We start from the raw sequence: 26,276 nt of genomic DNA, 5'->3' as shown, positions 1-26,276 counted from the left end.
AGAGATACAATCCTCATCACAGACAAGGTGACTTTCTGGGACCTGTACCCTGTGTTCTCCCGCACAAACTGAGGGAGAAACCCGGAGGTCCTGACCCCAGACCTGGTCAGTCTCTACCAGAACATGGTTTCCCAGTCTTGCACGATCGCACCGTCCACCTGGGACACTTTCCAAATTCCAGCACACCCTCGTGAATCAGAGTCTTCAGGGAGGGAGGTCCCAGGCTCCTGTAATTAACTAGTGCCCCAGTGATACTGGTGCACAGTCCATTATGGAAACACTGCCCGGAACCTAACAGGGCCCATGTGGATACCCTGGACCCAGAGTCTAATGGTGGGAATGTGAAGTACTGTGACATGCAAGCACCGGGGAAATTTGAGGGGCAGAGGGCCTTCCAGCTGCTCCCAGGTCACCCCAATGTACGTAACATTCTGGTCATCTTAAATATTGACCCTTGACTTTAGAAGCTGCTCCATGGCCTCTGGAATTATAGAAACAGTCACGGCCTTTTTTTTTTTTTTTTGCATAGCCGTTCATCCCCAGAGAGGGGAGGCTGTCGTATTACCACATAGCAGACTGAAGTCAGGGGTGGAGAATAGAACCACTGGTGGCAGTTCATTCCATGGGGGCCCAGCCTCACCAATGCTAAGCCCTTTCTGAATCACTCCAAGACACGTGACGTGGTCAAAGGTGGTGAGACGGTTGGAGGCTTTGTAATGAAAACAAGTTTTTGAGCATCTACGATGCACTAAACATTGTGCTAGCCACTCTGGGTAATGCAGTACCTGAGATGCAACAATGCCACGGGGTAGGTGGATTGTGACTGCTTTACAGAGGGGAAATCTAGGGCTTGGAAAAGTTAAAGCTTAACTCGGGAACCCGTGGGAAGTGGTGGAGTTGGGATTCAAACCCATGTCTGACTGCCTACAAAACCACATCTTGTGATGTGTGTTCATAATTAAAAATAGCAAAATTAAAGCCGAATGTGCTTACAATACACTTTTCCATCTGGCAGCTGTAGATTGAGGTCGACCAGGTGGCCGGCCCTGGGTCTGGACAGGAACAAGGTGCACAAGGCAGACACAGTCCGGCCCTGGCAGAGCTTGAAGTCTGGGCTGGAGGCATGGGCGGGTGGGGGCAGCCACTGGACGTGCAGAAGGACTGGGACCCAAGGGCGAGTATAAGACGATGGGAGCTCGAAGCAAGGGGACCTGGTATTAGGAAGGCACTGAGCTGAGTTTTGCAGCATAGGCAGTGGCCAGTAAGGACTTGGGGTTCATTTCAGGGACAGGACATGAGGGGAGAGTCTCAGCTAAGCTGAGGCAGAGAAGGGGGAGGAAGCCAGCCACCTCTCCCTGCAACAGACCTGTTGCCAGGGCAGATTCTGGAGGACGTGGTGATAGGTGGCCCCTTGTTCTCCACCCCATCAGGACTCCGAGAGCTTTTCTTGACCAAGAGAGCAAGGAAACCACTACAGAAAGACCAAGGCCTCTCCCTTCTGGCCCCTCTCCCACTTTAGGTCACCATAAAGGGCGATTCAAGCTTATCTAGGCCTAATGCTCTTCAGAAAACACGTTTCAACTTGTGTGCCAAGAACTACTTTATCAAGGGTGAGGCACCTTTCATTCCAGAGCGGGAGATAAAGGGTCCTCGGTGGGAACGCCTGGCTGGTTAACACTTTGGGGTGAAGGAGCACTTCCCAGCATGTGGTCAGACATCAGTGGGGGAGGGCAGAGAAGCGGTGATCAGATGCTCCTCGTGGACGAAGGGCTTGTGACGTGGGGGAGGATGCTCTACCAGGAGCTGGGACAAGAGGCCAGGGATGGAAGACAACTGTCACCCATGCTGTGGTTCTGCCCCCTGGGCTGGGCTGGTTTCCTTCAGGTAGGTTCCAGCAAGTAGGACAGTATCTAACTGACATGGTTACCTTGAAGTCCCAGATCAGGTGGAGTCTGTCCTCATGTGCTGCTTCCTGCAAGGGAGCGTGGGCCCCATCATTTTATTACTGGTTTATACACATACACACACACACACACACACACACACACACACACACACACATAGATTTTCTTAATATATACATGGATTATCCATCATATGTAATATGCATATAGATGTTTTATATATACACTTTTCTCATGAGGTTTGAGGTCCCAGACTGAAATGCCTGTATCCATATGGTGTTTGGCATATACCATATGCTCAACTAATGAGATTGCTATGTAGATCCAGATGTATCTTTGCATTTATTCCATATTTACTGAATATTTTACTGAGTAACAGAGCAATACAATGGAATTCAGGAAATTTGAATTTTGCTCTGCTCCCTGCCATTATATGACTCTGGACTGGTCATTTGGGTGTCTTTATCTAAAATAAGAGAACTGGAGAAAACGCTATCTGACACTTTCAGCTCAAAAGTTGGTTCCTGGGTGGATTCTACTGTGTACCGAGCACTGTGGGAGATTCTAAAAGGACCCTCTCAGGCAGTTTACTACCTACTTGGGGAGGGTCTTCGAGCTCCCATTACCTAGATTGAGGTCAGCAAACTTGTTCTGTAAAGGGTCACAGAGTAAATATTTTTGGCCCTGAAGTCTGAGCAGTGTCCATCACAGCTACCCCAACTCTGTCATCATAGCAAGAAAGCAGGCAGAGACAATATGTAAATGACGGGCATGCCTGTGTTCTAAGAAAGCTTTACTTACAAAAGCAGGTGGTGCATTGACCCCCGACCTAGGTGCCCGCTTGTCAAGGAACTGAGCTGACTTCTGGGTGATGCCCAGAGCTCGGGGCTTGCCCTTCGTGGTCGTGTGCTGAGGTTGGGGGTCGCCTCCGGTAGAGGTGGCCATACTCACCTGTCTCTGTCCTTCCACCAAGCATTGGGATCTAGTAATCCCAGGATTGGGTTGTAAGGTGAAGCATTCTGAATTTCTTGGAGAATGTTCCCGTGTGAATCCAGATTAGTAACCTTCCTGTTCTGCGTGTGATGGAATGGTCACAGAAGCTGAGGCTTTATCGCCAGACCCAGGAAAATGTTTCTGCGGTCCCGGGGAAGTTGCATGTGAACAGAAGTCATTCCCCTCTTCCACCAACGTGCTTTTTCTCTCATGCCCTGCGCTTGGGGGGTTGTTCTGTCAAATTTCCCTTGACAGTCACTGCCTGGCTGGCTTTCCACCGCGCCACGCGCTGCTGACACATGCTGCTTCCCTGGGCAGTGCCCTGACGTCTGTGTGCTGGGACACGGCCACCTGGCAGTGAGGAGGTGCTACCGGGTCTGCCCGGGAACGTCACCGGGTAAAAATACAGTCATGACCGCACTTCCAAACCAATTTTGCACACCAAGGGAGACAGGTAAGCGGTTCAAACAGGCAAGTCCATCCATGAGTCCTCATAGGAAGGCCCCAGGAGGTAGGTCCTGAGACAGGAGAATGCTGTCTTACAAGGAGAACGTTCCCATTGGCAAACACGTGGAGAGGTTTATGCCCTTGACCCCCTGGGCCCTTGACCAAGACACTTGGCCTCTCTGGGGAATTTTTCAATCATGAAATAGATAGAACCACATTCCTGGGCCTGTTGGATCCTGGCCTCAATTCAAACTGGGTAAATTCATGGAATCCACTTATGGTCTCTGGCTACTGTTGACTTATTTTGATTAACTTTCACATTAGACAGTTTCAATGTGTGTGTGTGTGTGTGTTTAGGGCTAATTTCCTTACATTCAGGGTCTTTTTCAACTGCCTCAGATACCATGATCTGGCAGGAAATTCATTCTTTCAAAGGCTAGCAAAGTAATAATAAAGGGTGCTTTTGCTCACAATTTATACATTTCTATTTTGAAGTGTATTTTCAACTGATTTCAACATTGACACACTTAGGGGACGTCTGTCCTGCTGTGCCCCAGCCTCATTTAAGCACACTTCTCATGGGCCCTGCTTCTTCAAGGCAGAAGCCAGGAATTGGCTTTCAAATCCATTTCTTTTTGTGCTGAAGGTAGCCGGCGTGAGTGGTGTGGTGGCTACACAGGGCCCTTATTGGGATTTCCTTAGAAAAAATTTGTATCTCAGAATCTTCTTTTAAGCCTTATTGATGCCATTAATTATAATACCGAGTTCAAGGGGTTAGTATGTCCTCCTAGGATTTTTAACGCCAAATATTTACTTTATAACTTCAGTAAATTCTTTGGGGTGATTTTCATGGAGACGGACAAAAAGTGGATCCAGGCTCCTAAGTAGTTCTTGTGATGAACGTGGAATCATCTGACTCCCTGGGGGAGACGGGTCAGGCAGATCACACTGTGAGTGTCTTCGCCCTTCTCCTCCCCTTTCGTACCACCAGAGCGAATCCTTTTCGCTGAGCGGACACAGTTACAGTGATTCTCGAGAGCCTCCTCCAAGAGTGAGGAATAACGGGAATGATAACCAACATTTATCATGTGCTCACTGTGCACTTTCTCACTGCTTTGTATGTGTTTGTCATTTAATCCCTGCAACAACTCTGTACTAAATGTGATTATTAGTATCCCCATTGCACGGAACAGGAGACTGAGGCACCAATGGTGAGGTGGCTTGTCCAAGGTCACAGAGCTTGTAAGTGTTTCTCACCTACCACCTCCCTGAAGGAGTGCCCTAAGGGGCCAGCACAGTCTGTGTGTCATTTGGGGGTGAAGGGACAGCCTTCCCTGACCACCTTTGGCCTTTCTTAATTTTTTTTTTAATTAAAAAAAATTAATGGCAGTACTGGGGATTGAACCCGGGACCTCGTACATGCTAAGCACGCCCTCTACCACTGAGCCATACCCTCCTCCACTTTGGGCTTTCTTAATACCTCTTCCCATGGCCCTCCCTGCATGCTGTGGTAGGCTTGAATGTTGATAATAGACTCCCAGAACCTGTTCACTATACATACCCCAAGCTCAAACAAAAACAGTAAGAAAGGAGAGTGGTTGGTATTTATACATATAGGAGTGCTCTGCAGTTACCTGCTGAGTGCAGGAGCGGACGGGTGAAGCCCAGAGCAGACGCAGTTGTGACCAAGCGTTCGGGGGCTCAGCAGCGCCCCCAGGGAGGTGGGGGGATGGGCGGTCCCCAGGGCACCCCCACGGTTTCCCCCTTTTCCTTGCCCAAATTCATCTGCTCTTTCACCTCCCACTAGCCATGGTGCTGTGTAAGAAGGCGCCAGTTTAATGTCAGACATGCCACTCACTGGGTAATGCCATTTAAGACGTATTATTAGAAATTCACACAGCTTCAGTTAATACCTACATTTGACTAGGCTGTCCAGTGTCAGGGTCGAATTCCTCACACTCCATCTCATTAACCTCCTTTGCTATGATCCTGACCCTCTGCTGGCGCTCATCCCTCCTGTTGCCGTCATGCTGCTATCCCCAACCCTCCTTAGAAAGCACTTGGGCGGCCTCCGCAAATGCCAGCGCCTAGTCTGGACCCTTTAAACCAGAATCTCTGCGGGTGGGGCTCCGGCTTCTGCATTTCCTACAAGCTCCCCTGCTGACTCCAAGTTCAGCCAGAATTGAGCATCCCTGGTTTAATCCCTGGGGTCCCCAAATGACTGCACATCAGAGTGTCTAAGAAATACGAGCCCCTAGGCTCCACCCAGGACTTCTGGTGTGGGAGCAGATCTGTATTTACTGTTGCCTGAATGCCAGACTTTCCCATTGCAGGCTCGTCCCCACCAACCTCCATATGCCCTTTTCTTGCTTGAAATGCGTTTCTCCCTCTCCTTTCCCCTTTGCCTTCTTAGAACCCAGGATTTTGTTGTTTTAAAGAAACCCCCTTCTGATTGACACACAGATTCCCCTGCATCCCACTGGCTCTTGTATCTGCTTTCTCAGTTAATAGGATATGGATTTGCAGCACTAGCTTTATAGGTGATTAAAATCGGTGTGATTTCTGGCAGGACATAGAGAAAAACGCCGCATTTTTTCAAATGGTGCTGCTGCCCCTACAAGACTTAAATGGCCATTGTGCTTTAGTGTGAGTGAAGCATCTGAAGTCAGATGTGGGGCAGGGGATGGGGGAGGTGCCTAAGGAGACAGGATCCCTGAGGCGGGGTGAGGCAGGCGCCCAGAAAGGTGAAACGGATGCGCCTGTGTTTGGTTGGTGAGCTGCAGCCCTGTGTCAGGGCAGGATAGGAGATGAAGGACACGGTCCCTGCCCACAGTGAGCTTGTGCCCTGTGAGGTGTCCACACAAACGATGCACAATTTCAGTGCCTCCCTCACAGGGCTGTTGGGAAGATTACATGAGTCAAAGTATGCAGAGTGCTTCAAACGGTGCCTGGCACGTGGTAAGTTCTCAAGAGAGCTCCACCACCGTTAGTGTTTGGCTTTGTCGGCGACCCCGTGCCCCTCCCTTGTCTACAGGGCTCTGCAGCATTTCTTATTTAAAGCTTCTGGCTTTTACTCCTTCACCAAACCCTTATCTCAGCATTTCATCTTGTGTCAACAAAGGTTCACAGCACGCTTTCAGCTGCCCAGGTGGCCCCCAGGCTGGGCACAGACATGACCACAATGAATCAGGGTGTCTGCCCTCGATCGGACTGGACGGGGGAGACCACCTCCACACCTGCCTGGTGTGGGGAGATGCAGGGAGCCGGAGCCAGGAGGAAGGCTGATGGAAAGGACAGCAGGGGTTCAGAGGGGGAGCTGCCACTTCAAGCTGACGGGGTGGGGAAGGCTTCACAGATGCCTGTGTTTGAGGAGAAGCCTTGAGAAGAGCAGGGCTGGTGATACAAACAGGCCACACTCTATCACTTTATCATCACCTGCACTGTAGGTCCTCTTCGAATTCCCACTTTACAGATGGGGACACTGAGGCTTAGAGAGGTGGTCACCGACTCTCAGTATCTCAGAGCTATATTCCTATATGGTCTATGAGGAGCAGTGAGGGGAGGGGTAGGTTGGAGAAGACATTCCAGGCAGAGGGAGCAGTGGGAAATGCGACAGAGCATGAGAGTGCAGGGCATGGGGTCGGGGTAGGGGTGTCCAGTGAGGTTATGCCCAGGGGATGGGTAAGATCTACACTTAGAAAAGTTGGTTGTCTGGGTAATACTCGGGTGATCTAACGTCTAGCATCAGTTTAAGCGCCGGGGCAAGGTCTGGATTGTCCCACGCCGTGTCTGCTGTTAGTCCTTTCCTGCTGGATGCTGGCGAATCCAGAGGGTCCCGAGGCGGGTGGCCGGGGTGGTGGGGAGATGCTCTGGAACAGCTGCTGACCGGCCAGTGCGGATACTTCAGTCCTGGAACATGGCCTGAACATCCGCTCAGTCTGTGACCAAGTCATGATGCTTCTTGATTCTAAGGGAGAGGAGTTTGGACTTGCTATTGTCATTAATTATTTTTGTTATGATCATAGCTTGTTTTGATTTTGAGTGCCCTTAAAACTTTTTAGGGGGAGCTGGTGGAATATGTAAAATCAATAATGTGGAATGCAAGACTTAAAAAAAAAAATCTCCTGGAAAATTTACGCTATTCTTTCTACTTCGCTCTGAGCTATGCCCTACCCACTGGAATCTCTTTTGATTGACTTAAATTCAACTGATTTGGGCCTTGATTACTTTTGCAAAATTCCTTCACCTTTACTAGATTCTGTGGGCTAGAAACAAGTCCTAGCTCCCATCCACACTCAGGGAGGGGGCTCTACAAGAGCATAAATGCCAGAAGACAGGGGTCACGGGGCGGTCACTTTAGGGTCTGTTTGTCGCAGGTAGGTCGCGCTAACTTTCCTCCACATATAATTACATTAGCCGGCACCTCATATACACCATCTTCTCTTATCACCATGACTGCACAAGGAAGGAATTGATAAAGGCCCATTTCACAGGAAAGGAGACTGAGGTTTAGAGATCCAGTCCCTTTCTCTAGGCCACACGGCTCAAAGGGGTGGAACGTGGGCTTGAATTCAGGTTTGTCAGCCATCAAACCAATCACCCCTAAAACCTATGTGTCACTTAAGGGAGTTGATGGTCTTAAGGACCCAGAGGACACTGCTCACTGGAAACTAAGGCTTTACTCTGACCTGCCTACATGCACACCAACTTTATTTATGTTTCTTCCCAAGCTTAGATTAGGTCACATCTATTACCTTGAACTTGGCCTGAGTATATTTCCTGAGAGAGGAAGGAGACCCTTACTATGTAACAGGATTTCTTTTTCCGCATAAGTTCTCTTGTAGCCATTCTGCAGTGTGAATGCTATTATCCAAATTTTCCCTAGGAGGAAACTCCCCGCATGCTCAGGGAGGTCATGTGACACTACTCGTAGCTGTTGGGATGGAAATGTGACAACCATCTTTGCATCGCACTTTGTTGGATGCTTGTGGGTTTTCTAAAACAAGAAGGAAACAAAAATAAAAGCTAGGATGAAGATTTCTTTTTGTTTGCTTTAGACAGTTTTATTTTTAGCCATCTCTTTAACTCGCTGACCCATTTGCTGGAATGGAAACTAGTAACTTAAACATGAATGGAAACCAGTAACTTAAACATGAATGGAAACCACTTTAAAAAATAATAGCCCAACACTGGTGCCGCCTGCGGTGACACAGAGGGTGAGGTTTTTGGAGGAGTGCAGAGAATCTACCTGGCTTTGCTTGATCTTAAAAATAAACTTTTGTTGTAAAACAGACCGCAGCCTATAAATAATATTTGCATAATTATATGATCGAATTGTCCTAACTACCCTGTTTGCTTGTCGCTACTTTACAGATGAGGGAAAGTTTCAGAGAGAGTCTCTGTGTCTTGGCCAAGGTCACCCAGTGCGTATTAGGAAGAGCTCACTGAGCTACCACGCATTATTCTTCAAAAAGGGAACATGATGCTGAAGCCAATTCAGAGATCACCAGGGCTGCTTCCTTAGTTTTAAAGAGTGGAGCCATTGCCTTGGTTTCAACAGGCCAGACAGCCTCCGACCAAGAGCTGAGGGGGGGAATCGCCCTGCAGAGCCTGGGAGGGAGGCTTCCCAGAGCGGTGGGGGGCAAGACTGCTGCCCCAGTAGGTTTGGAAGCAGGACATGGAGCTAGAGGATTACTCTAGAGATTTTGGATCTAACTGAATTTGCTTTGCTGGGCTTGGGACTGGCTTGGGACCCATCATCCTTTCTTCTTTTGTATTTCTCCCTTTTGGAGAAAAGGAGCGTGCATCCCACGCCTGTCCCCCTGTCGTATTTTGGGAGCACGTAACTTGTCTGGCTTCACAGATTCACAGCGGGAGAATTTTGCTTTAGGGTGAATCATACCTGGAGTCTCACCCACATCTGATTTAGATGATACTTAGATGAGACTTTGGACTTTAGACTTCAGAGTTGATGTTGCAATGAGTGAAGACTTTGGAGCTACTGGGGTGGAATGAATGCATTTTGGGTGTGAGAAAGACATGAGTTTGTGGGGCAGAGGGCGGGGGGCAGGGGCGGAATGCTGTGGACTGAATTGTGCCCTGCTCAGATTCATATGTTGAAGCCCTAACCCCCAAAGTGACTGTATTTGGAGATAGGGCTGTCAGGAAACAAGTGAGGTGAAGTGAGGTCATAAAGGTGGGTCCCAAGTCCAACAGGATTGGTGGCCTTACAAAATGAAAAAGAGAGAGAGCTCTCTACACTAAAAGAACACGGTCAGAAGGCAGCTGTCTCCAAGCCAGGAAAAGAGCCCTCACCAGGAACCGAGTCAGCTAGCATCTTACTCCTGGGCTTCTTAACCTCCAGAACTATGAGAAAGAAGTTTCTTTTGTTTAAGCCACAAAGTCTATGGTACTTTGTGTAGCAGCTCAAACAGACCAAGACATCCCTTTAAAACCTTAATATTGTATTGCCCCCTGAAAAAGCATTCTATACGTCCCTCTCTGGCCAGCTTTTACCATCAGCTAACAAATCAATAAACATTACAGAAAATATAGAGATATGTACAAGATGTTTCTTTCTCCAATGGAGACTACAGTTCAGCCAAAGAGGTAAGTATGGATACACACACCAACAGGTATCTAACTCCAAAGGACAGCAGACGATAGCGCTACATGTTGAAGAACAATGACTTCTGTCTGGCCAGGGTGTTATCAAGACAGGTTTTGCAGAATAAGAAGTGATGTGTTAATAAACGTCTTTAGGAAGCAAGCTTTTTGCAGAGCTTCCCACATACCAGCTAAGTTAATGGGGTCAGGTGCTTGGGTGAAGTCCACAGTACCACTCATGTTGCTATTCTCAGCGTCTTCCACTGGCTGCCAGTGGAAGAGTATCAGGTCTCCAGTTTCATGGCATCACTGGAGCCGCAGTGACTTTCAAGTGAGACACAGCCGCCATTGATACATAGGGAGTAGTTCATGGAAAATGACTCAGGGTGATGCTGTTCTGGAAGTGTATGCAAGCAATATGGCTCCAGGTTGTCTGTCCTTGCCCAAGCCTCCTTGTGATGGGCAAGGTCACAATTCCTGTCTCTTTTTAATCTAAGCAGTTGAGTGATTCTACACGGGCTTGAGCTATTGGCCCCGTACCTGTGGATTGCAGAGGACATTGCATCCTCACCAGGGTTTCTCCCCAATGAATGAGCAGAGGGGAAATAGCTCTAAAAAGGCACTCGCAGCTTCATGTATTTTTCAAGTATTTCTTGGTGGCAAGGAATCCTTTTTTGGATTCCACTAAATCCTATGTGGGACCTCACTATATAAAAAAGATAGAACAGTGGGCTCCGACTCAGCCTCCCCCTGACCCCAAGGGGCCCTGAGGTACCCCCACAGAATACTAGAACCTCAGGGGTCGTGGTCCCAAACCCTCCATTCATGCCTGCCCTTTCCAGCTGTAGGTACCACTGCCCTCCAAGGCAACAGAGTCCTTTCATCCGAATGGATGCCGAGCAGGATTTGTGCTCGCCAGAGGTCACACAGCTACTCATGGGCCAAGATGGGACTGGAGCGTGGGGTTCCTGACTCAGCCAGTGCTCTCCATCCTCTGGGTGGCTCTGTCCAATGGCACTAAGGATTCTGACAACCCCGCATTTCCGTTACACCAAAGGACCCAGTGGCACTGGGAAGACAATGGTGGTGTGTCAGTCAGGAGCTCACTGGAAGCTACTGCACCCTAACTTGGGCACTTGGAAGAGAGTTTAGTAAAGGGGTTACTTGCAAAGATCTAAGCAGGGTTTAGAGGCTCCATCAGGAGATTGTAGAGAAATACATCTGGGAAAAACAGCAAGGACCTTTATCCCCGCCAAGCCTGGACATTTACCCAAACCCAGAGAGTTGCTGGAAGGTTGTGGCTTTCAGTGGAGGAATGCACCAACCCACAGTACCCCAATAGACATGGAGCCTGCACAGTAAGTACCCCGACTTCACGCTCCTTAACACCCATCTTCCTCTGGTGTATCATTGGTCTACCGTGTCCTTAGCAGCCGTGGGACAGGGGCCCCTTCATACTGTCCCCACTGTCAGCATCCCCAGTTTTTGCATCATGATCTGACCCCTGTCTGTCCCTGTGGACCCATCCCTCACCATCCCTACCCCACTGTCCAGTGACAATCCCACTGAACAAGCATCCCAGGGCCGGGTTCTTGTCCCTCCCAGACACTGCGTGGGCGTCTCCCCTACCTCAGAAGTTCCTCCCCCTTTTGCCTGGACTTAGCTCTTAGAAATCTTTTCAGCCCCTCCTTCCCACCCAGCCAAGCCAGAGTAGATCTCCCTTGGGTTTTCCTCCAATACCCTGAGTGTGGCTCTGCCACTGGTCCACCCCATCACCTTCTAAGAGCACGCTGAGCTTTGTGTCTGCCCCCAAGGGAGTCGTGGGGTCAAGGATGGTGATCACTGACCTTACCGCCATTGTGTTAGGACAGTGCCCGATGCAGAGCTGCTCAGTGAATGTCTGTGGAGGGAAAGGACTTCCTGTGCCCCAGTCTTCTCATCCTTGAAAACAAAGTATCGTGGGAAACTCAATGAATGCTTCATGAGTGGTTTTGAGTGATGGCTGTAAACCAAGGCAGTCACCTCCTGATTTATTTTTTCCTTAAAAGTTGACTCTTAGAATCACATTTTGTGCATAACCAGCCTCAGTGAAGGCAAGAAGCCCCTGAAGTTCTCCCCCTGTGGTAAGTCCCAGGAGGAGGCATCCAGTGGCAGTGGAATTGTGATTGGCTACACGTGGTGTCACGGTTTATGGGGCACACGTGCTGCATTACCTAATTTGTCTCTCAGGACAAACCTGTGGAGGTGGGGACAGTTAGTCCAAATGCCATTATCCCCATTTTACTGGTAGAACAAAACTCCAAAGTCACGTGTCTCGCCTGAAGTCACACAGCCAGTCACAGGTGGCTGTGGGGTGGGGCCCCCGATTTCTGCCCAGCATCCCTTCCCCTTGAGAACGGTGAGTCTAGGGACAGCCTGGGCCCCGTGAAAGTCTGTTGGCATCATCGAGCTGAAGACGGTGGAGTCACAGACCAAGAGGCCTGGAAAGCACTGCAGACTTACTTCTGCTCAACCCTCTCATCTTGAACACAAGGAGCCAACACACCGAAGATCCCTTTGATGTTTTATTGGTTGCTTGATGCCAAGTCCCTGCTTAAACTTGGGGGGGTGCAGTTCCCTTTTGGGGCCAGTCTTCCCTTTCCTTGACTGCCCCACGAGGTGCTTGTCCCCACTCTTAGGATCTCTTCTCAGAGGACCAGGTTCTGTTCATGTCTGTGAGTTATTCATTCAAAGAACAGTTTTTTGAGAGTCTACTATGTGCTAGGGTCCAGCTGTGAACAGAGCAGACAGCGTCCTGCCTTCACGAGGCTTGTATTCTAGCGGATGAGACAAGACATGAAGAAATATATAAAAAGTTATACTCCATTTATAGTTACAAATTTTTTCCTATGTTCCTTGTGTTGTGCAATATATCCTTGTAGCTTATTTTATACCTAATAGTTTGTACCTCTCCGTCCCCCACCCCTGTATTCCTCCTCCCCTCTTCCTCCTATATATAGAGAATAACCTCTACAAACTGCAAATCACTCTGTTGTACATCTGTAATGTGTGTGATATTATACATCAACTATACTTCAATTAAAATAAAAAAAATATAAAATGCTATGAAGGAAATAAACGGGGCTGATCTAGAGGGGGAAAGGGATAAAGGAGCCATCCGGGAAAGGCACTGTATTTGAGCCCCTAACGCAGGGCTTCACTGCTATTAGGTGCTGAGGAAACAATTGGTGGATGAATGATTGTGTGCATAAATTACAATGAATGAATGAATGGATGGCCATTTGTATTCTCTTTTAAATCAGACTGCCCCTCAACCTCCCTTGACCTACCTGTTGCCCCTCAGTACCAGTGGGTTCATACCTAACTCTTCCTTGTGGGTCTTCCCCCACCTCCTCCCCTGACGCCCGTAACTCCCTGCTGTGAGCTGAGTAGGGGAGCAGTGTGGGTCCAGCTGGCTCTGTGGAGTGCCACTGTCACCCTGCCCGCAGGCTGTGATGACAGCTCCCCATGACTGTCCTACGTGCTGTGCAAGAATGATTCCTGTCTCGATGTCACGTACCCAACCCAAACCCCAACCCCCACTCAGCAGTGCAGGAGGGGCATTACTCTTTCAGTGACATTTTGGTGGCTCTGTGCATGAACGCCCACACCCTTTCCCAGAAGGCATGGATTTTTATGGCTTCCTAGGCAGAATGCCAGTAAAGCCCCACCCAGTGATCCCCCATGCCCCTCCCTCCCTGCGCTGCTGCAGGAACTTTATTTCGGGGGAATCAGGCTGTGCGGGGGTCCCTGGGTAGAGGTTTGAGGATGTAACAGATTTGTTGAGAATTCTGGGCCCTTGCTGAATATATGGCATCAGGACACTGAGCTCCTCTGTTTTATTGATATTCTGTTTCTCCAGGTCCCAGAACGTGCAGGCTTTTCCTGGTACAGCCCCTAAAACTAGGCATCCAGCCTCAGTAATTCACCTTATACTCAAATTACTTCTCACCTTTTCCCAAGACTTATTCTGCCTCTGGGTTTATCATTATTCCTTTCAGTTCTTACCAACTCCAGTCACATGTCACTTAGACTGACTCCCAGGCAAGAGATAAAAGTGTCCGTCAGCATGAAAAGCTAATCATTGACTTCTCAACTGTCCCTTAGTAAAGGCACTCATCTAGGCAGCCAGGCAATCTGAGATAGCATTGACCCAAGTCTTTAGCTCCGCGTGTGAAATCTTGCACAAGCTTATACGTATGTAACGTCACAGACTCATCCACCAAAAGACTTAGAGAAGCCTTAGAGGTGAACCTGTTCAACTCAGAAGGAAACTGAGCCCTGGGCAGGGGCAAGAGGGGCTTCCCCCAAGTCACCCAAATGCCTACAGTGGGGCTGGGACGAGAACAAGACCCTCGTACTGTTTGTGGTCTGACATTCTTTCACTGTTCCAAGCTGCTGGTTGTGGCCAACTCATCACACATCAAAACTTTCCGCAAAGCCAGGACCCTCTGTATGTCCCATTTCTCACATTGGCTTCGCCATCTTCCAGGGTCCTAGAGCAAAGCCTCAGTGTCATCCTTGACCGCTCCCTGTGTTCCATCAGGCACCGAGTCTTCCTTCAGGCTGGTCCCCTTGGCTGAGGCCCATCAAAGTTGAAAAGCCACAGGGAGGTGCAGAGTTTTCCTCCCATCTAGACCTGACCCCCACAGAGTCCAGGGTCAGAGGAGCCTCGTTCATTCATTGCACCGCATCTGAGTATCAACTGCAGACAGAAGAGGAATGTTACGCGCTGTGTGGTCTTTGACAAACAAAAACATCAACTCAGATTTGCCCATGGCTTAAACTTCTCCCTGGTGGTAAACATAAGCCTTTAAGAAACGACACTGCTTTTGCAGGTGTTTAGAAGCTACCTTATTTAATTTGTTAAATTAAAATTGTCACTTGCTTGTGGCTCCCTACTGAGTTTCTTTAAAAGCCCAGAGTGTTCAGAAATTTCAGAAATTATCTAAGACAAGAAGCCTCCTCTTGTCTAACAAGTAAAAGCTTCTAGTAGGAAATTGCAATAAAATAGAAAGTGAAAATAAGGGGTGTAAGAACCTGTGATCAAGGTCAACAAAGCTATTGAGACTGGGTTTCGATTAGATTTTGAGTTTCTTGGAAGGCAGGGGGAAAAAGGAAAACTAAGTTATGGAATTCTCTTTTTGAGAGTGGAAGAAGCCATTTAATTTCTTGGAGGAAATAAAATTCCCCACCACTAAATTGCTTTGAAAAATAATGTTATTTTTTTTTCTTGTAAAAGTAATTCATTCTCTTTGTAGAAAATTTGAAATGGATAAAAATATAGGAGGTCACCCATAATCCACTACCCAAAGATAATTTCTGATAACATTTTGATTTCTTTCTTTCTTTCAGTCTTAAAAAAAAATATTGGGATCATACGGCCTATGGTTTTTTGGGTTTTGTTTTTCAGTTTTCAGTTTTATTAGGTATATGGCCTGTATCGGTGTGCTGTATTCACAGCATTACATCACTTGCATCTCCCCTGACCATTAAGTATCTCCTTTTATATGTGGCACTGGGTCCTAAGTCCATTTCTCAAATGACGTTTTATGTGGTGTATGGTGGGGGATGCTGAAGAATAGAATAATGTCATCAACTTTTTAAAAATAGTTAATGCAGTAGAAGACTTTGTGTGATGATTTCTTGTAGTGACAGCTGGCAAACACTGAGGTCAGGACGTTAAAATGTAATTCAGGGAGGGTGATTTTTCACAGGTGCTACTCTTACGCAGTAGAAGTATTTAATTAACTGTTGGCAGCTCAGGGTGATTCCAGAGAAGGCAGAAGTCCGGAAGGGCAGACGGAGTGCATGGAGCCCTGAGTGCACCTTCCCTAAATGTCACTTTCCAGGGGGCTGTAAACTCAAAGCTACTTTTAGGTTTTGAGTTACCAGGGAATCTATTCAGGTAGTTGGGTCTTTAAGATACGAAACAATACTTCAGTGAACTGGGAAAGGATGTGACTTGCTTAGAGGGTATCTCTTCCATTCAAGAGGTCACTTTGGCCTGGGAAAGGGGGAGGATATGGCCCCTCCCCCCTTTTCTGATTTTAATTTTTTTTTCATTTTTTGTACACTTTTTAAAGGTTACACTCCATTTATGGTGATTACAAAATGTTGGCTATATTCCCCATGTTGTTCAGTACGTCTTTGTAGCCTGTCCTACACCCAGTAGTTGATACCTCCCACTCCTCCACCTGTATACTGCCCTCCCTACTGGTAACCACTGATTTGTTCTTGTATCTGTAAGTCTGCTTCTTTTTTGTTATATTCACTAGTTTGCTGTATTTTTTAGATTCCACATATGAGTGAGATCATACAGCATTTGTCTTTTTCTGTCTGACTTATTTCACTTAGCATAATGCCCTCCAAGTTCATCCATGTTGCTGCAAATGGCAAAATTTCATTCTTTTTTATGGCTGAGTAGTATTCCATTGAAAATACATATATATATATATATACACACACGCACACGCACACGCACACACACACACTACATCTTCTTTATTCAGTCATCTGTTGATGGACATTTAGGTAACTTCCATGTCTTGGCTATTGTAAATAATACTGTTATGAACATTGGGGTGCATATATCTTTTTGAATTAGTGTTTTTGTATTTCTTGGATATATATCCAGGAATGGAATTGCTGAATCATATGGTAGTTCTAGCTTAAGTTTTTTGAGAAACTTCCATGTTGTTTTCTATAGTGGTCACACGAGTTTACATTCCCACCCTTAGTGTACAAGGGTTCCTTTTTCTCCACATCCTCACCAACATTTGTTATTTGTGTTTCCCCTGACTCTTAAGTTGACCTCCAATCAGTATATATAATGCTTTACATTTGTCCTGGGTCCTGACAGCACCATGAGGTATCAAGGGAACATTCTAATCCTTGAATAAGGAGCCCAAGGCTCAGAGGAGGTAAATGATTTGTCCACGGTCATACTTCAGTGAAGGATGGAACCAGGCTAGGATTTGAGTTGTCCAAGTCCAGGGTTTGTCCCATGCTGCGGTGTGTTTTCCTCAGACCTTGGCTGTTGGCTTTTTTGGGAAGGCTGACTCACTGCCCTCTCAAAGTGTGGATCTTAGACCAGAAGCACCTCCTGGGAATTTGTTAGAAATGCAAATTCTTGAGCTTTGCCCCAAATGTACTGTGTTTTAACAAGCCTTCCAGGTGGCTCTGAGGGATGCTAAGGTTTGAGAACTTCTGTTCGAGGAGTTCTCGATAAATTTTGTTGAATGAATACTTTTTAAGAATTCTCACAGACTTTCATGAACATGTTTAAGATATTTAAGAACTCCTATTTATATTTTTATTTGGAAATGACTTTTGAAGAATCACCCCCTATTAACCAATCCCCAGTCGGAGAGTGGAGTATTTTATCATACAAAGATGAGGCAGGCCAGCGGTTTGCCTGGAGGAGTGGGGAGGGAAGGGAAGAGGTCCTGAATAGCAATACTGATAAAACTGGGAAGAGAGATTGGGACCACAGAGAGGCAGTCCACAGAGCTAGATTTTTATCCTGTTATCAGTGAAAGGTCTAGGCCATCGGAGGCTTGAGTGCGGGTTCCAAAGAGCCAAGGAAGCAACTTAGGGCATTCCACTAGATCTGTCCATTTTTTTTAATTTTACAGATGACAGAGGAAAGTCAACTGGGCTACAGATCTGGGGCAGTTCACTGGCATGGCAGCCAGAAAATAGTCTTTCCCCAAAAGTTGCAGAGCCATTTTGATTGATCACAATTTGCATGCAGAGATACCAGTCACAATATGCCTGTCTGTAAAGCTTGTGGTGGTGGTGGTGGTGGTGGTGGTGGATAAAAATGATTACAGTTCACCGGAGAAGACTGAAGGCTGTCATAGGAAAGAGGGATGCAAAATCCAAAAGGCCAAGGGGCCAAAAATGAGGGATGGAGAAGTTGCAACAGTCCCTGTTATTCAAGGGTAGAATAAAAGCAATCACCCAATCTATTTATTTAACAATTTTTTTTGGTGGGGGGAGGTAATTAGGGTTCTTTCTTTCTTTCTTTTTAGAGGAGGTACCAGGAATTGAACCTAAGACTTCCTGCATGCTAAGCACGCGCTCTACCGCTTGAGCTATACCACCCCCCTAATCTATTTATTTAAAATAAATATTTATTACACATATTTACTATCAGTCTTCATGTAGCTCAAACACAGTTTCCTTGCAAAAGACAAAGCTCTGAAAGGAAGTAATTTCCTCTTTTGATGTGTGGGCAGATCTATCTGAACGACACTGTCCACTTAGTAGTCAAAAGTCAAATGACACACACTACTCTATATAAAACAGATAAACAAGGGCCTACCGTGCAGCAGAGGGAACTATACTTCAATTTCTTGTAATGAGCTGTAATGGAAAGGAATCTGGAAAAAATATATATGTCTGGATATGTATAGCTGAATCACTTTGCTGTACACGTGAAACTAACATTGTAAATTGACTACACCTTCATAAAAAATAAGAATAAAAAAAGTCAAGTGAATATAACCCGTCACACTCACATGGTGTACTTGTAAAATCCACCCCAGAGAGAATCAACAATTATTGCTGTTTTCCTGACTAGCTGCCGTTCATCTCTTCTGGTTATTTTAGGGAACCTCATAGGTCTGAGCCGCTGCCATGTCCACCACCCATTGAAACAGAGTCTGAAGTGATTATTAATACTGAGAATCACTAGATCTGATCCAAGGAAGGATAAGACTGTAGGGCGATGAGCCAAAAGTATGAAGAAGGGGTTATTTGAAATTCCCGAGCCGCTTTGAAGTGAATGAACGCCGTCCACACCGAGGTGTTGTGTGAATGAGTTTATCAGATGGAAGCAGCTAGGTTCAAATGTCCCTTTAAATCCTATTTTGAAAGTAGAAATGTGTGTATCTAGTGTTACCAACTCACCCCAGTTTGCCAGGGACCTTCCCAGTTTTAAGCCCTGAAAGTTCTGGAATCCCCTCAGCCCTGGGCCAGCTGGGATGGCCGGTAACCCTACACGCGAACAAGCAGACAAAAAATAAACCCAGATAGGAGACTGGGAAACTGAAAGGGCACTTCCCTAATGTCCCACCCCGAAGTGAACACTGCTCCCCGGACGCGTAGAACGTGTATTTAACATTTATTCCGTCCTGCCTTACATATATTAGTAGTAGTCGTGGTACTATGCTAATTACACTCGTCTTTTCATTCTTGTCATAGGTAACTGAAAGCTGGGCCCACCTGCAGTGGTCAGAGCCCTTCCCACGCACATAGTCTCATTTGACCCCCGCTGTCACACTTAAAGATGGGCAGGGCAGGTGTCAGACGCCCAGGTATGACAGCACCCCTCACTTTCAGGGGAGCATCTGGACCGGAACCTAGGGTTTCTGATTCCCAGTCCAGGGGTTTCCTCCACCACAAATCATTTACATTCTGTTGGTGACATTCAGGCCCAGATCCTTCACCTACAAAGCATAGCGAAAGAGGTCATTTATAACTTACAACACGGATTAATCCCAAGGCTTCTAGGCACTTTTTAGTTTTATTGATTACCTTCCAGGTGAGAGTAGTGAGTGGCACTGGCCCCCCTTTCATGGTACATGAAATGAAGGCTCCAACGGCCGGCGCTCAGGTTACACAGCACTTACAGCTTGGAGACTGGCGGTTACACAGTGTCTTGTTCTTTGTGATTGGGCGTCCTTGCACCGTTGGCACCTCTGAAGACAGCATAACTATATATATATATTTTTTAAAGAAATGTCTAATTATACTGTATAGCACGGGGAAATGTATACAAGATCTTGTGGTAGCTCACAGTGAAAAAAAATGTGACAATGAATATATGTATGTTCATGTGTAACTGAAAAATTGTGCTCTACACTGGAATTTGACACAACATTGTAAAATGACTATAACTCAATAAAAAAAAGTTAAAAAAAAAGCTCACATTGAACCAGTTTACCAAAAAAAGTAAGAATCTTGCAGTTAAAAGTTTAAAAAAAGAAAAGAAATGTCTAGATTGATAGAAACTCAACCAAAAGCTAAAGCTTACCTGTCCCAGTGAGACTCTGAGACCATCACTGAACAAGCTGGAGGCACACTGGGGCTGCGCTGGATATGTAAGTTGGCCATTCCCTGTTGCCCTCACACAATATGCATTTTAGCTTTGACACAAATGCTTTGGTTTCAAGTTGCACGTTGAATTAACAGGAACCACATCTTAGGAGCTGGTTACTCCCTGGCACCTAAGTTACTTCCTGGTTTGTTAAAATGGTTTCTTTCATCTTATTTTGTGTTCTCCTGTATCTGCTCCAGTTCACAGCAGTGGACTTGAATTTGCTAATGTCTCAGGTGTCGCAAAGCTGCGTCCACAGTCACTCTCAAGTTCTAAGTCAGTCTTTGGAGGCACACGTGCAAGATCCAAGGGTGCATCAGAGTGGATTCCCCTTCCTTTTTTCCTTCCCCTTTCGTTTTACTCCGTTTTAAATTACAAATATATCATCAGTGTGACAAGTCAGACCTTAAAGAGGTGTAGAGACCCAGAATCCTTTATCCAGAACCCTGAAATTCAGAAAAGCTCTGAAACCTGAATGTTCTTTTGTAAATGTGTGGCTGACTCATGTGGAGGCAACGCTGACCTGGATGTGGGGGGCTGAACGTGGCCGCTGCCTGTCCCGTACAGTGCTGCAGCCATGTCACCACCCAGATTCCAGGGTGGTGGCCAGAGCCTGCGAGGCTGGGGTGGGCTTACACGGATCTTGCCACCTTTCTACATGCCCACGTATTTTAAATTTTGAAACATATCCGGCCCTGAGGGTTGGGATGCTTCCTTGCCTGAAACCACATAAAGAAAATATGAAAATTCTCCCTTCACACAGCCTTCCAGTACCTCCTACTGGAGAAGCTGAAGTTACCGGTGTTAAGCACCGCCCTCTACTCCCTGCTCGCCATGGTCGCGTGCGTGCGCGCGCGCGCACACACACACACGTTTTTAATTTGAAAACAAAGCCCTGTATGTGTGTTCATGTATAACACAGGGTTTTGTTTCTAAATAAGAAGGGAACATACGATTCACATTACTTTGTGACTTGTATTCTTTTTTCCCCCATCATGACCTTCCCTCCAGGATAAGACAGAAGAATCCAAACCAGTGTCCTTACTAGCTGGATGCTCTTGCATTCAGTACGGCCGTATTGTCCTATAGTCAACCATTCTGCTGTCAACAGTACTATGCTTTTGAGGATCTGTGATTATGAAAGGACAACTTATCCACAGAATTTAATTCATTCTCTACGCATTGGCATGTTGGTCAGCCAAGAAACCTTTTCTCTCCATGATACAGGTAGAAACCCTGAGCAGAGAATTTTTTTTAGGGGTTGGCTGCAGTGTATTGGCTTCCTTGTTTTTTCTGCAACTCTCTCCACAGACTTTCTATACCCCGGGGGATGCAGACAGGTGGGTAGCCTGCACTGCACAGAGATGGGCACCGATGTGGCACCTTCAGAAAGCCCAAGTCACTAACCACGCCCTGACAGGTTTCCATAGCGTCACCTCTTAGGAGAGGGTCCAGCATCTGGCTGGTCCCACAGGCAAAGAGGCAGGGGACGTCAGGGGGATCGGCCCGTCAGGGATGCATGTGTTCAGCCGTGACTCTAGGCTCTGCCGGCTCCTGACGGACAGGCCACATCATGGAATTTCAATAAATAATGTAACCCTGGCTCCGGTTTCAGCAGCCGTGTTCACTTTCAGCACCAGGCTGCCCCTGTTATTTGCAGGCAGCGCACCCCCCCCCCCCCCCCGCACAGTGTATGGAAATTTGGCTGAGATTCACTCAGTGTTAGAACCCAGGAGGGCCAGATTCCTAGGTACAGACTGGGTCTGTAGTGTTATTATTGTGCCCTGTCCTTTTAGATCACTTACATGTCCCTCATCTCATTTGAACTTCACAGACAACTTGAAGCAGATGGGCAGGGTGTTATTACCCCCAGCTACAGATGAAGGAGAGAGCTTCAAGGCCAGTTCAAGCCGTCTTTAATTCCCCCTTGGGTGAAAAGATTGAGAGAGTGATGCGGTGCTCAAAGCTAGTTTGATAGCTGCAGATACTATAGAGTAAAAGTCCTGGAGGGTCACAGTCACTACTTACGTTACGTTTGTTTCCAAGGTCTTGTCTCTCTTCAGTCCCACGGTATGTCTCTGAGGCTGTGATCTTTGCATCCAGGCTATATTTTGAACAACTGGGATGTTGTATCTGACCCACAAGACTGAGAAGAGAAAAATCAAACAGGGTCTGTTTTAGGACTTAGTAGAAAGAAACCCTGTTAAAGAAAGAGGTGATAAGAGCCAATTGGGGAGAACACAGAGGGAAATTATGCTTCTCATTTTAGCTTTGCCCCATGTCTTCTTCTCTTCAGCAAGTCTCTGCTTTCCATGTGGAAGTGTCTGCAGAATTCCATCTAAGGTTAGCATTATGCATAAAATACATAATCACCAGATGAATTACTGACATTCTTGCCCATGGATCCTAGCTGAGACCTCCGAATTTTCTGCATCAGGCTTCCAGCAGCCTCCTCCAATAGTTGGGAGATGAAGCAAAGTTGAAAAGTACTTTTTTTTTTTAAACTGAAGTATAGTATAGTTGATTTCCAGTGTTGTGTTAGTTTCTGGTGTACAGCATAGAGATTCAGTTATACATATTTTTTCATATTCTTTTTCATTATAGGCTATTATGAGATATTGAATATAGTTCCCTGTGCTATACAGTGGGACCTTGTTGTTTATCTACTTCATATATAGTAGTTTTTACCTGATAATTCCAAACTCCTAATTTATCCTTCCCCCTTTTTCTTCTTTGGTGACCGTAAGTTTGTTTTCTACATCTGTGAGTCTGTTTCTGTTTTGTAAATAAGTTCATTTATGTCATTTTTTAGATTCTGTGTATAAGTGATATCATGTGATATTTGTCTTTCTCTGACTTTACTTAGCGTGGTAATAATCTCTGGGTCCATCCATGCTGCTGCAAGTGGCATTATTTCATTCTTTTTTTTATGGCTGAGTAACATTTCATTCCATAACCACATCTTCTTTATTCAGTCATCTGTCGATGGACATTAGGTTGCTTCCACATCTGCTGCTCTGAACATTGGGCTGCATGTGTCTTTTTGAATTAGAGTTTTCTCCAGATATATACCCAGGAATGGGATTGTTGGATCATATGGTGCAAAGTTGAAAAGTCTTTGTCATTCCTGAGCCTTCATCAAAAGATAATTTGAAGGGGTTGATCCTAAACATTATGCTATTTGGCGCCTTCAAACTAAATGGAAATACAAATGACACGCTTTGGTGACTGTCTACAGTGGCATATACTTCCATGGATGGAGCAGTTTCTGCTGGAGTGGGAAACACGTCTTTACATCTGCTCCAAGTGGCCGACGGGAAGGCTCCCCTCTGTGGATCCCAGTATTAGAATGCGGAAGCCAAAACAAGGTCTTTTTGGTGCTTGTGAACTCGAGCTTACCCCCAGAAGCATCACACCAAGTTCTGAGATGTACAGACAAGATCCAGTAGAGGAGAAGAAACACTTGTGCACCTCATTTACTCTGGAGTTATTTGGGGGCCGTTTGGTATCTTTATAATGGGCACTTCCAGTGTTCTCTCCTAGGCATGAAGTGAGGAATTTGCATTACAGCTCTGCACAATCAAGGGTCATTTCTAACTTCTTGGTGGCCAGTTAACAATGCTGAAAAAGTGAGCATGGAGAGAAGCAGAGAAGTCAAAGCCAGACATTGTCCGGTCATTCCTTCCTTTTACAGGTGAGAATGCAGAAGGCCACAGTCTGATTGGCTCAAAGGCACATTTATCTTGCAGAAAATCTGGGGCCAGCCCGAAGCTCTCTGACCCCCACTGACCAGGCAGAATGTGAAGGGGGCAGTCTGTCACTTGGCACTGTTGTAGTCCTTATAAAAAGAAATATGGCAGGTCTTGGGAGAATTCCCTTTTTGAAGAGAAACACAGGCTCCATCTCAGGTTGTGGCTTCCAGGGTGATGACCCGGACTGTTGTGTGTGTGGTATAATTACTGGGGTCAGTTTATTTTATTTTTTTTAAATAGGAGTACAATAAATAGAACATTTCCTGCCTTCGTCTGCCATTTGGAAAGGCTTTTCATTTCCCCTTTGGGCCTAGGGGATTACAAAAGGCAGACTTCTGTCCAATTATAGACTGGCTTGAGCTTGAATGGATGAACTCAGCCTGAGTCTTCAAGGGAGAGAAAATGAGAGTGAGGTCTCCTTGACACAAAACCTGGCTCCGTTGCTTCGTCTGCAGCTGGGAGGCTGTTTATAAGAAGGCCCCTTTGAAGCAGAGAACAGAAAGATCTAGACCCACAGTCTTCCCAGGAAACGCTGCAGGAGCTTGAAAGACCTGAGCAGGGTGGGCTCATGGGACAGAGGGCATTTGGTTGGTAGAACATTTTTCCATTGCATGGTGGCAGAGGAGACCCCCCCCCCCACCAGACGTTTAGTGAACTGGTTGGGGGTGTGAGAGGGAGGAAGGAGGGGTGGTCCAGAAGGCAGTGACCGTGAGGACAGCCAATATATTGAGTACGCACTCTGCACCAGGCCCTGAGCTCCCATTTTACTTCCATTGTCTCCTTATCTTCCCCATCAGCTCTAGGGGAGGAGTGTGGAGAGGAGGTTGCCCAGCTGCCCTTCTGTCCTCCCCGTGGGGGCTCAGGAACGGCAGTGTGAGCCTGGACTTTTCAAGCTCTATAAACCAAACTTCACTGACATATGATAAAACACTAATTTTGCAGAGTGTTCCAGAGGGTCCTGGAGTCACATGACCCTATTTAGTAACTCTCCTATATCAGATTTGATTTTAGTGCCACAAGCTTTTAATCTGTCATATTTGGGAGGTTTGTTTAAATGAGAGCTTCCTGAACCCAACTGAGGGGCTGGGTGACCGATTCTGTGATTTCTCTAAAGTCTTCCCAGACCAGCTTGTTTTGTTAAAATGCTGAATTAAAAAACTCCACATTCAGACCACCGGGGCAAAGGGCAGGATGAATAACAGTTGAGGAATCTCCCCTATCACAGGGCCCCAGACATCAACCTTTGTCAGAGCTGATGTCAAGATACCCTTGTTTTAGTATTTGAGGAATTTCCTCGAGAAAAATTCAAGGGATTGAAGGCTCATTCCCTGAATGGAGGGGGATGGATTCATGATCAAAAGCTGGAACTAATTTCTGTAGCATCTTGAATAATGAAAAAAATGTGAAGGGAGGAAAACAAAACTTTTGACAGTGGCCTAATTAAGTGGAAGGCGTGTTTCCTCCATTAGGACTGGTATTCTCCGGGGGAGGCTTAATGAGAAGACGTCTCCTTTCAGTTAAACCCATGTGGGAAGGCGTTCTGTTTATTTGGGGCTGTAAGATTTTTATCGCTCTTTGGTTTCCTGTGCTTTGGTGCGTTTCTGAAGTGGAAGAATTCCAGCTTTCAGTTCTTCTGATCCAAGCACTGACAGCCACAATCAGGCCTAAAGAATAGCATGACGGCCCCGTAAATATTTGTGACAGAGGTTCCCAGACATTCAGAGAACACAAAGGCTTCCACGGGGCTTGGATAGAAAGCCACCAGGAAACTGTCACAAGCCGCATCCCTCAGTCCCATCCACCCATCTTCCTGGAGTTCCAGACCTTTGAGTCTTTGGTTCTTGAACTACTTGAAGACGTTGTTTGGTTGGGAAATATTGCTCCGCACAGAAACTCAATGGCCTTGGAGAGGACAGACGTCCATGCATGCATCATTGTAGCAACAGCTAACCAAATGTGAGTCACTCTTCCTTTCTCCCTTCTCCGTCCACGTGAGACTGTCTAGTTTAGGAACACTCGTCTCCAGCCAGTGGACAGTACCTCCGTGTTCATGGGTTTTGTGTGTGGAGCCATCCATTCAATGGAGAAAGCAAACACAGGTGTGTTGTTGAATTTTTGTGTCATCAAAGAGAGATCTACTGACTCTTTACTAAGGCATAGCATTTCACAAACAGGGCTGTTTAATTAGCTCTTCCTAAATGTTTGTCTTCCGTGGTCATAATGACAACAGCTCTAAATTTATAAAGCGAACACTGTATGTTTTACATGTATTAGCATCTAGTCATAGGACAACCCTGCAAGGTGGATATTTCTTGCCTCTAATTTGCAGATAAGAAACCTGAGGCTAAGTGTGAGTTATCTGATGGATAATAAGCCAACCCCAGACTTAGTGGCTTTCAACAGTGACAACATTTATTTTGCTCGTGAACC

The 26,276-nt window shown here is 46.4% G+C and overlaps 1 protein-coding gene and 1 long non-coding RNA gene across 4 annotated transcripts in view; one reads left to right on the top strand and one right to left on the bottom strand.

Moving 5' to 3' along the window:
* Positions 1 to 26,276, top strand: part of CLIC5 (chloride intracellular channel 5) — a 154,319-nt gene that overhangs the window by 74,703 nt on the left and 53,340 nt on the right. The gene's annotated exons all lie outside the window — the stretch shown is intronic.
* On the bottom strand, positions 1,583 to 3,329 carry LOC141574243 (uncharacterized). The gene is made up of 2 exons (XR_012501153.1): positions 2,856 to 3,329; positions 1,583 to 1,972 (listed from the first exon to the last, which is right to left on the bottom strand). It is a non-coding gene; the product is annotated as an uncharacterized LOC141574243 (long non-coding RNA).

Source organism: Camelus bactrianus, chromosome 20 (genome assembly GCF_048773025.1).
Source record: "Camelus bactrianus isolate YW-2024 breed Bactrian camel chromosome 20, ASM4877302v1, whole genome shotgun sequence".
Lineage (NCBI taxonomy): Eukaryota > Metazoa > Chordata > Mammalia > Artiodactyla > Camelidae > Camelus > Camelus bactrianus.
This window is presented reverse-complemented; position numbering and strand designations above follow the sequence as displayed.